The sequence below is a fragment of the Sardina pilchardus genome, unplaced genomic scaffold (assembly GCF_963854185.1).
Source record: "Sardina pilchardus unplaced genomic scaffold, fSarPil1.1 HAP1_SCAFFOLD_95, whole genome shotgun sequence".
NCBI lineage: Eukaryota > Metazoa > Chordata > Actinopteri > Clupeiformes > Clupeidae > Sardina > Sardina pilchardus.
The window spans coordinates 28414-40136 of NW_026910941.1; positions in this window are offsets into that span (position 1 = coordinate 28414).

Genomic DNA, 11723 nt, shown 5'->3' on the forward strand with positions numbered 1-11723 from the left:
TGTAAAGTGACTTTCTGTCACAATGCAGTACATGCACCTCAACACCCAACTTCACGAACACCACATCAGAGTGAATGATGCGACTGAACCGCGTGCGCTGGAGCCACCAGTGAGCGGCCAGTAGCTCATTGAGGCCCTTTGTGTTGTATGCGCTTGGTTTCAAGCTTCTAAGACCTTCCAATTTCAAGCTATGAAGGAAAAGTGAAGACACGTTTACTTTTCATATTTCATGACAGTTGGCTGAGACGGCCAAAACATGCGCTCGTGGAAACTTTTTTCAAAATCCACTTTGGGCTTGTAAGATGTTGTAAAGTGACTTTCTGTCACAATGCAGTACATGCACCTCAACACCCAACTTCACGAACACCACATCAGAGTGAATGATGCGACTGAACCGCGTGCGCTGGAGCCACCAGTGAGCGGCCAGTAGCTCATTGAGGCCCTTTGTGTTGTATGCGCTTGGTTTCAAGCTTCTAAGACCTTCCAATTTCAAGCTATGAAGGAAAAGTGAAGACACGTTTACTTTTCATATTTCATGACAGTTGGCTGAGACGGCCAAAACATGCGCTCGTGGAAACTTTTTTCAAAATCCACTTTGGGCTTGTAAGATGTTGTAAAGTGACTTTCTGTCACAATGCAGTACATGCACCTCAACACCCAACTTCACGAACACCACATCAGAGTGAATGATGCGACTGAACCGCGTGCGCTGGAGCCACCAGTGAGCGGCCAGTAGCTCATTGAGGCCCTTTGTGTTGTATGCGCTTGGTTTCAAGCTTCTAAGACCTTCCAATTTCAAGCTATGAAGGAAAAGTGAAGACACGTTTACTTTTCATATTTCATGACAGTTGGCTGAGACGGCCAAAACATGCGCTCGTGGAAACTTTTTTCAAAATCCACTTTGGGCTTGTAAGATGTTGTAAAGTGACTTTCTGTCACAATGCAGTACATGCACCTCAACACCCAACTTCACGAACACCACATCAGAGTGAATGATGCGACTGAACCGCGTGCGCTGGAGCCACCAGTGAGCGGCCAGTAGCTCATTGAGGCCCTTTGTGTTGTATGCGCTTGGTTTCAAGCTTCTAAGACCTTCCAATTTCAAGCTATGAAGGAAAAGTGAAGACACGTTTACTTTTCATATTTCATGACAGTTGGCTGAGACGGCCAAAACATGCGCTCGTGGAAACTTTTTTCAAAATCCACTTTGGGCTTGTAAGATGTTGTAAAGTGACTTTCTGTCACAATGCAGTACATGCACCTCAACACCCAACTTCACGAACACCACATCAGAGTGAATGATGCGACTGAACCGCGTGCGCTGGAGCCACCAGTGAGCGGCCAGTAGCTCATTGAGGCCCTTTGTGTTGTATGCGCTTGGTTTCAAGCTTCTAAGACCTTCCAATTTCAAGCTATGAAGGAAAAGTGAAGACACGTTTACTTTTCATATTTCATGACAGTTGGCTGAGACGGCCAAAACATGCGCTCGTGGAAACTTTTTTCAAAATCCACTTTGGGCTTGTAAGATGTTGTAAAGTGACTTTCTGTCACAATGCAGTACATGCACCTCAACACCCAACTTCACGAACACCACATCAGAGTGAATGATGCGACTGAACCGCGTGCGCTGGAGCCACCAGTGAGCGGCCAGTAGCTCATTGAGGCCCTTTGTGTTGTATGCGCTTGGTTTCAAGCTTCTAAGACCTTCCAATTTCAAGCTATGAAGGAAAAGTGAAGACACGTTTACTTTTCATATTTCATGACAGTTGGCTGAGACGGCCAAAACATGCGCTCGTGGAAACTTTTTTCAAAATCCACTTTGGGCTTGTAAGATGTTGTAAAGTGACTTTCTGTCACAATGCAGTACATGCACCTCAACACCCAACTTCACGAACACCACATCAGAGTGAATGATGCGACTGAACCGCGTGCGCTGGAGCCACCAGTGAGCGGCCAGTAGCTCATTGAGGCCCTTTGTGTTGTATGCGCTTGGTTTCAAGCTTCTAAGACCTTCCAATTTCAAGCTATGAAGGAAAAGTGAAGACACGTTTACTTTTCATATTTCATGACAGTTGGCTGAGACGGCCAAAACATGCGCTCGTGGAAACTTTTTTCAAAATCCACTTTGGGCTTGTAAGATGTTGTAAAGTGACTTTCTGTCACAATGCAGTACATGCACCTCAACACCCAACTTCACGAACACCACATCAGAGTGAATGATGCGACTGAACCGCGTGCGCTGGAGCCACCAGTGAGCGGCCAGTAGCTCATTGAGGCCCTTTGTGTTGTATGCGCTTGGTTTCAAGCTTCTAAGACCTTCCAATTTCAAGCTATGAAGGAAAAGTGAAGACACGTTTACTTTTCATATTTCATGACAGTTGGCTGAGACGGCCAAAACATGCGCTCGTGGAAACTTTTTTCAAAATCCACTTTGGGCTTGTAAGATGTTGTAAAGTGACTTTCTGTCACAATGCAGTACATGCACCTCAACACCCAACTTCACGAACACCACATCAGAGTGAATGATGCGACTGAACCGCGTGCGCTGGAGCCACCAGTGAGCGGCCAGTAGCTCATTGAGGCCCTTTGTGTTGTATGCGCTTGGTTTCAAGCTTCTAAGACCTTCCAATTTCAAGCTATGAAGGAAAAGTGAAGACACGTTTACTTTTCATATTTCATGACAGTTGGCTGAGACGGCCAAAACATGCGCTCGTGGAAACTTTTTTCAAAATCCACTTTGGGCTTGTAAGATGTTGTAAAGTGACTTTCTGTCACAATGCAGTACATGCACCTCAACACCCAACTTCACGAACACCACATCAGAGTGAATGATGCGACTGAACCGCGTGCGCTGGAGCCACCAGTGAGCGGCCAGTAGCTCATTGAGGCCCTTTGTGTTGTATGCGCTTGGTTTCAAGCTTCTAAGACCTTCCAATTTCAAGCTATGAAGGAAAAGTGAAGACACGTTTACTTTTCATATTTCATGACAGTTGGCTGAGACGGCCAAAACATGCGCTCGTGGAAACTTTTTTCAAAATCCACTTTGGGCTTGTAAGATGTTGTAAAGTGACTTTCTGTCACAATGCAGTACATGCACCTCAACACCCAACTTCACGAACACCACATCAGAGTGAATGATGCGACTGAACCGCGTGCGCTGGAGCCACCAGTGAGCGGCCAGTAGCTCATTGAGGCCCTTTGTGTTGTATGCGCTTGGTTTCAAGCTTCTAAGACCTTCCAATTTCAAGCTATGAAGGAAAAGTGAAGACACGTTTACTTTTCATATTTCATGACAGTTGGCTGAGACGGCCAAAACATGCGCTCGTGGAAACTTTTTTCAAAATCCACTTTGGGCTTGTAAGATGTTGTAAAGTGACTTTCTGTCACAATGCAGTACATGCACCTCAACACCCAACTTCACGAACACCACATCAGAGTGAATGATGCGACTGAACCGCGTGCGCTGGAGCCACCAGTGAGCGGCCAGTAGCTCATTGAGGCCCTTTGTGTTGTATGCGCTTGGTTTCAAGCTTCTAAGACCTTCCAATTTCAAGCTATGAAGGAAAAGTGAAGACACGTTTACTTTTCATATTTCATGACAGTTGGCTGAGACGGCCAAAACATGCGCTCGTGGAAACTTTTTTCAAAATCCACTTTGGGCTTGTAAGATGTTGTAAAGTGACTTTCTGTCACAATGCAGTACATGCACCTCAACACCCAACTTCACGAACACCACATCAGAGTGAATGATGCGACTGAACCGCGTGCGCTGGAGCCACCAGTGAGCGGCCAGTAGCTCATTGAGGCCCTTTGTGTTGTATGCGCTTGGTTTCAAGCTTCTAAGACCTTCCAATTTCAAGCTATGAAGGAAAAGTGAAGACACGTTTACTTTTCATATTTCATGACAGTTGGCTGAGACGGCCAAAACATGCGCTCGTGGAAACTTTTTTCAAAATCCACTTTGGGCTTGTAAGATGTTGTAAAGTGACTTTCTGTCACAATGCAGTACATGCACCTCAACACCCAACTTCACGAACACCACATCAGAGTGAATGATGCGACTGAACCGCGTGCGCTGGAGCCACCAGTGAGCGGCCAGTAGCTCATTGAGGCCCTTTGTGTTGTATGCGCTTGGTTTCAAGCTTCTAAGACCTTCCAATTTCAAGCTATGAAGGAAAAGTGAAGACACGTTTACTTTTCATATTTCATGACAGTTGGCTGAGACGGCCAAAACATGCGCTCGTGGAAACTTTTTTCAAAATCCACTTTGGGCTTGTAAGATGTTGTAAAGTGACTTTCTGTCACAATGCAGTACATGCACCTCAACACCCAACTTCACGAACACCACATCAGAGTGAATGATGCGACTGAACCGCGTGCGCTGGAGCCACCAGTGAGCGGCCAGTAGCTCATTGAGGCCCTTTGTGTTGTATGCGCTTGGTTTCAAGCTTCTAAGACCTTCCAATTTCAAGCTATGAAGGAAAAGTGAAGACACGTTTACTTTTCATATTTCATGACAGTTGGCTGAGACGGCCAAAACATGCGCTCGTGGAAACTTTTTTCAAAATCCACTTTGGGCTTGTAAGATGTTGTAAAGTGACTTTCTGTCACAATGCAGTACATGCACCTCAACACCCAACTTCACGAACACCACATCAGAGTGAATGATGCGACTGAACCGCGTGCGCTGGAGCCACCAGTGAGCGGCCAGTAGCTCATTGAGGCCCTTTGTGTTGTATGCGCTTGGTTTCAAGCTTCTAAGACCTTCCAATTTCAAGCTATGAAGGAAAAGTGAAGACACGTTTACTTTTCATATTTCATGACAGTTGGCTGAGACGGCCAAAACATGCGCTCGTGGAAACTTTTTTCAAAATCCACTTTGGGCTTGTAAGATGTTGTAAAGTGACTTTCTGTCACAATGCAGTACATGCACCTCAACACCCAACTTCACGAACACCACATCAGAGTGAATGATGCGACTGAACCGCGTGCGCTGGAGCCACCAGTGAGCGGCCAGTAGCTCATTGAGGCCCTTTGTGTTGTATGCGCTTGGTTTCAAGCTTCTAAGACCTTCCAATTTCAAGCTATGAAGGAAAAGTGAAGACACGTTTACTTTTCATATTTCATGACAGTTGGCTGAGACGGCCAAAACATGCGCTCGTGGAAACTTTTTTCAAAATCCACTTTGGGCTTGTAAGATGTTGTAAAGTGACTTTCTGTCACAATGCAGTACATGCACCTCAACACCCAACTTCACGAACACCACATCAGAGTGAATGATGCGACTGAACCGCGTGCGCTGGAGCCACCAGTGAGCGGCCAGTAGCTCATTGAGGCCCTTTGTGTTGTATGCGCTTGGTTTCAAGCTTCTAAGACCTTCCAATTTCAAGCTATGAAGGAAAAGTGAAGACACGTTTACTTTTCATATTTCATGACAGTTGGCTGAGACGGCCAAAACATGCGCTCGTGGAAACTTTTTTCAAAATCCACTTTGGGCTTGTAAGATGTTGTAAAGTGACTTTCTGTCACAATGCAGTACATGCACCTCAACACCCAACTTCACGAACACCACATCAGAGTGAATGATGCGACTGAACCGCGTGCGCTGGAGCCACCAGTGAGCGGCCAGTAGCTCATTGAGGCCCTTTGTGTTGTATGCGCTTGGTTTCAAGCTTCTAAGACCTTCCAATTTCAAGCTATGAAGGAAAAGTGAAGACACGTTTACTTTTCATATTTCATGACAGTTGGCTGAGACGGCCAAAACATGCGCTCGTGGAAACTTTTTTCAAAATCCACTTTGGGCTTGTAAGATGTTGTAAAGTGACTTTCTGTCACAATGCAGTACATGCACCTCAACACCCAACTTCACGAACACCACATCAGAGTGAATGATGCGACTGAACCGCGTGCGCTGGAGCCACCAGTGAGCGGCCAGTAGCTCATTGAGGCCCTTTGTGTTGTATGCGCTTGGTTTCAAGCTTCTAAGACCTTCCAATTTCAAGCTATGAAGGAAAAGTGAAGACACGTTTACTTTTCATATTTCATGACAGTTGGCTGAGACGGCCAAAACATGCGCTCGTGGAAACTTTTTTCAAAATCCACTTTGGGCTTGTAAGATGTTGTAAAGTGACTTTCTGTCACAATGCAGTACATGCACCTCAACACCCAACTTCACGAACACCACATCAGAGTGAATGATGCGACTGAACCGCGTGCGCTGGAGCCACCAGTGAGCGGCCAGTAGCTCATTGAGGCCCTTTGTGTTGTATGCGCTTGGTTTCAAGCTTCTAAGACCTTCCAATTTCAAGCTATGAAGGAAAAGTGAAGACACGTTTACTTTTCATATTTCATGACAGTTGGCTGAGACGGCCAAAACATGCGCTCGTGGAAACTTTTTTCAAAATCCACTTTGGGCTTGTAAGATGTTGTAAAGTGACTTTCTGTCACAATGCAGTACATGCACCTCAACACCCAACTTCACGAACACCACATCAGAGTGAATGATGCGACTGAACCGCGTGCGCTGGAGCCACCAGTGAGCGGCCAGTAGCTCATTGAGGCCCTTTGTGTTGTATGCGCTTGGTTTCAAGCTTCTAAGACCTTCCAATTTCAAGCTATGAAGGAAAAGTGAAGACACGTTTACTTTTCATATTTCATGACAGTTGGCTGAGACGGCCAAAACATGCGCTCGTGGAAACTTTTTTCAAAATCCACTTTGGGCTTGTAAGATGTTGTAAAGTGACTTTCTGTCACAATGCAGTACATGCACCTCAACACCCAACTTCACGAACACCACATCAGAGTGAATGATGCGACTGAACCGCGTGCGCTGGAGCCACCAGTGAGCGGCCAGTAGCTCATTGAGGCCCTTTGTGTTGTATGCGCTTGGTTTCAAGCTTCTAAGACCTTCCAATTTCAAGCTATGAAGGAAAAGTGAAGACACGTTTACTTTTCATATTTCATGACAGTTGGCTGAGACGGCCAAAACATGCGCTCGTGGAAACTTTTTTCAAAATCCACTTTGGGCTTGTAAGATGTTGTAAAGTGACTTTCTGTCACAATGCAGTACATGCACCTCAACACCCAACTTCACGAACACCACATCAGAGTGAATGATGCGACTGAACCGCGTGCGCTGGAGCCACCAGTGAGCGGCCAGTAGCTCATTGAGGCCCTTTGTGTTGTATGCGCTTGGTTTCAAGCTTCTAAGACCTTCCAATTTCAAGCTATGAAGGAAAAGTGAAGACACGTTTACTTTTCATATTTCATGACAGTTGGCTGAGACGGCCAAAACATGCGCTCGTGGAAACTTTTTTCAAAATCCACTTTGGGCTTGTAAGATGTTGTAAAGTGACTTTCTGTCACAATGCAGTACATGCACCTCAACACCCAACTTCACGAACACCACATCAGAGTGAATGATGCGACTGAACCGCGTGCGCTGGAGCCACCAGTGAGCGGCCAGTAGCTCATTGAGGCCCTTTGTGTTGTATGCGCTTGGTTTCAAGCTTCTAAGACCTTCCAATTTCAAGCTATGAAGGAAAAGTGAAGACACGTTTACTTTTCATATTTCATGACAGTTGGCTGAGACGGCCAAAACATGCGCTCGTGGAAACTTTTTTCAAAATCCACTTTGGGCTTGTAAGATGTTGTAAAGTGACTTTCTGTCACAATGCAGTACATGCACCTCAACACCCAACTTCACGAACACCACATCAGAGTGAATGATGCGACTGAACCGCGTGCGCTGGAGCCACCAGTGAGCGGCCAGTAGCTCATTGAGGCCCTTTGTGTTGTATGCGCTTGGTTTCAAGCTTCTAAGACCTTCCAATTTCAAGCTATGAAGGAAAAGTGAAGACACGTTTACTTTTCATATTTCATGACAGTTGGCTGAGACGGCCAAAACATGCGCTCGTGGAAACTTTTTTCAAAATCCACTTTGGGCTTGTAAGATGTTGTAAAGTGACTTTCTGTCACAATGCAGTACATGCACCTCAACACCCAACTTCACGAACACCACATCAGAGTGAATGATGCGACTGAACCGCGTGCGCTGGAGCCACCAGTGAGCGGCCAGTAGCTCATTGAGGCCCTTTGTGTTGTATGCGCTTGGTTTCAAGCTTCTAAGACCTTCCAATTTCAAGCTATGAAGGAAAAGTGAAGACACGTTTACTTTTCATATTTCATGACAGTTGGCTGAGACGGCCAAAACATGCGCTCGTGGAAACTTTTTTCAAAATCCACTTTGGGCTTGTAAGATGTTGTAAAGTGACTTTCTGTCACAATGCAGTACATGCACCTCAACACCCAACTTCACGAACACCACATCAGAGTGAATGATGCGACTGAACCGCGTGCGCTGGAGCCACCAGTGAGCGGCCAGTAGCTCATTGAGGCCCTTTGTGTTGTATGCGCTTGGTTTCAAGCTTCTAAGACCTTCCAATTTCAAGCTATGAAGGAAAAGTGAAGACACGTTTACTTTTCATATTTCATGACAGTTGGCTGAGACGGCCAAAACATGCGCTCGTGGAAACTTTTTTCAAAATCCACTTTGGGCTTGTAAGATGTTGTAAAGTGACTTTCTGTCACAATGCAGTACATGCACCTCAACACCCAACTTCACGAACACCACATCAGAGTGAATGATGCGACTGAACCGCGTGCGCTGGAGCCACCAGTGAGCGGCCAGTAGCTCATTGAGGCCCTTTGTGTTGTATGCGCTTGGTTTCAAGCTTCTAAGACCTTCCAATTTCAAGCTATGAAGGAAAAGTGAAGACACGTTTACTTTTCATATTTCATGACAGTTGGCTGAGACGGCCAAAACATGCGCTCGTGGAAACTTTTTTCAAAATCCACTTTGGGCTTGTAAGATGTTGTAAAGTGACTTTCTGTCACAATGCAGTACATGCACCTCAACACCCAACTTCACGAACACCACATCAGAGTGAATGATGCGACTGAACCGCGTGCGCTGGAGCCACCAGTGAGCGGCCAGTAGCTCATTGAGGCCCTTTGTGTTGTATGCGCTTGGTTTCAAGCTTCTAAGACCTTCCAATTTCAAGCTATGAAGGAAAAGTGAAGACACGTTTACTTTTCATATTTCATGACAGTTGGCTGAGACGGCCAAAACATGCGCTCGTGGAAACTTTTTTCAAAATCCACTTTGGGCTTGTAAGATGTTGTAAAGTGACTTTCTGTCACAATGCAGTACATGCACCTCAACACCCAACTTCACGAACACCACATCAGAGTGAATGATGCGACTGAACCGCGTGCGCTGGAGCCACCAGTGAGCGGCCAGTAGCTCATTGAGGCCCTTTGTGTTGTATGCGCTTGGTTTCAAGCTTCTAAGACCTTCCAATTTCAAGCTATGAAGGAAAAGTGAAGACACGTTTACTTTTCATATTTCATGACAGTTGGCTGAGACGGCCAAAACATGCGCTCGTGGAAACTTTTTTCAAAATCCACTTTGGGCTTGTAAGATGTTGTAAAGTGACTTTCTGTCACAATGCAGTACATGCACCTCAACACCCAACTTCACGAACACCACATCAGAGTGAATGATGCGACTGAACCGCGTGCGCTGGAGCCACCAGTGAGCGGCCAGTAGCTCATTGAGGCCCTTTGTGTTGTATGCGCTTGGTTTCAAGCTTCTAAGACCTTCCAATTTCAAGCTATGAAGGAAAAGTGAAGACACGTTTACTTTTCATATTTCATGACAGTTGGCTGAGACGGCCAAAACATGCGCTCGTGGAAACTTTTTTCAAAATCCACTTTGGGCTTGTAAGATGTTGTAAAGTGACTTTCTGTCACAATGCAGTACATGCACCTCAACACCCAACTTCACGAACACCACATCAGAGTGAATGATGCGACTGAACCGCGTGCGCTGGAGCCACCAGTGAGCGGCCAGTAGCTCATTGAGGCCCTTTGTGTTGTATGCGCTTGGTTTCAAGCTTCTAAGACCTTCCAATTTCAAGCTATGAAGGAAAAGTGAAGACACGTTTACTTTTCATATTTCATGACAGTTGGCTGAGACGGCCAAAACATGCGCTCGTGGAAACTTTTTTCAAAATCCACTTTGGGCTTGTAAGATGTTGTAAAGTGACTTTCTGTCACAATGCAGTACATGCACCTCAACACCCAACTTCACGAACACCACATCAGAGTGAATGATGCGACTGAACCGCGTGCGCTGGAGCCACCAGTGAGCGGCCAGTAGCTCATTGAGGCCCTTTGTGTTGTATGCGCTTGGTTTCAAGCTTCTAAGACCTTCCAATTTCAAGCTATGAAGGAAAAGTGAAGACACGTTTACTTTTCATATTTCATGACAGTTGGCTGAGACGGCCAAAACATGCGCTCGTGGAAACTTTTTTCAAAATCCACTTTGGGCTTGTAAGATGTTGTAAAGTGACTTTCTGTCACAATGCAGTACATGCACCTCAACACCCAACTTCACGAACACCACATCAGAGTGAATGATGCGACTGAACCGCGTGCGCTGGAGCCACCAGTGAGCGGCCAGTAGCTCATTGAGGCCCTTTGTGTTGTATGCGCTTGGTTTCAAGCTTCTAAGACCTTCCAATTTCAAGCTATGAAGGAAAAGTGAAGACACGTTTACTTTTCATATTTCATGACAGTTGGCTGAGACGGCCAAAACATGCGCTCGTGGAAACTTTTTTCAAAATCCACTTTGGGCTTGTAAGATGTTGTAAAGTGACTTTCTGTCACAATGCAGTACATGCACCTCAACACCCAACTTCACGAACACCACATCAGAGTGAATGATGCGACTGAACCGCGTGCGCTGGAGCCACCAGTGAGCGGCCAGTAGCTCATTGAGGCCCTTTGTGTTGTATGCGCTTGGTTTAAAGCTTCTAAGACCTTCCAATTTCAAGCTATGAAGGAAAAGTGAAGACACGTTTACTTTTCATATTTCATGACAGTTGGCTGAGACGGCCAAAACATGCGCTCGTGGAAACTTTTTTCAAAATCCACTTTGGGCTTGTAAGATGTTGTAAAGTGACTTTCTGTCACAATGCAGTACATGCACCTCAACACCCAACTTCACGAACACCACATCAGAGTGAATGATGCGACTGAACCGCGTGCGCTGGAGCCACCAGTGAGCGGCCAGTAGCTCATTGAGGCCCTTTGTGTTGTATGCGCTTGGTTTCAAGCTTCTAAGACCTTCCAATTTCAAGCTATGAAGGAAAAGTGAAGACACGTTTACTTTTCATATTTCATGACAGTTGGCTGAGACGGCCAAAACATGCGCTCGTGGAAACTTTTTTCAAAATCCACTTTGGGCTTGTAAGATGTTGTAAAGTGACTTTCTGTCACAATGCAGTACATGCACCTCAACACCCAACTTCACGAACACCACATCAGAGTGAATGATGCGACTGAACCGCGTGCGCTGGAGCCACCAGTGAGCGGCCAGTAGCTCATTGAGGCCCTTTGTGTTGTATGCGCTTGGTTTCAAGCTTCTAAGACCTTCCAATTTCAAGCTATGAAGGAAAAGTGAAGACACGTTTACTTTTCATATTTCATGACAGTTGGCTGAGACGGCCAAAACATGCGCTCGTGGAAACTTTTTTCAAAATCCACTTTGGGCTTGTAAGATGTTGTAAAGTGACTTTCTGTCACAATGCAGTACATGCACCTCAACACCCAACTTCACGAACACCACATCAGAGTGAATGATGCGACTGAACCGCGTG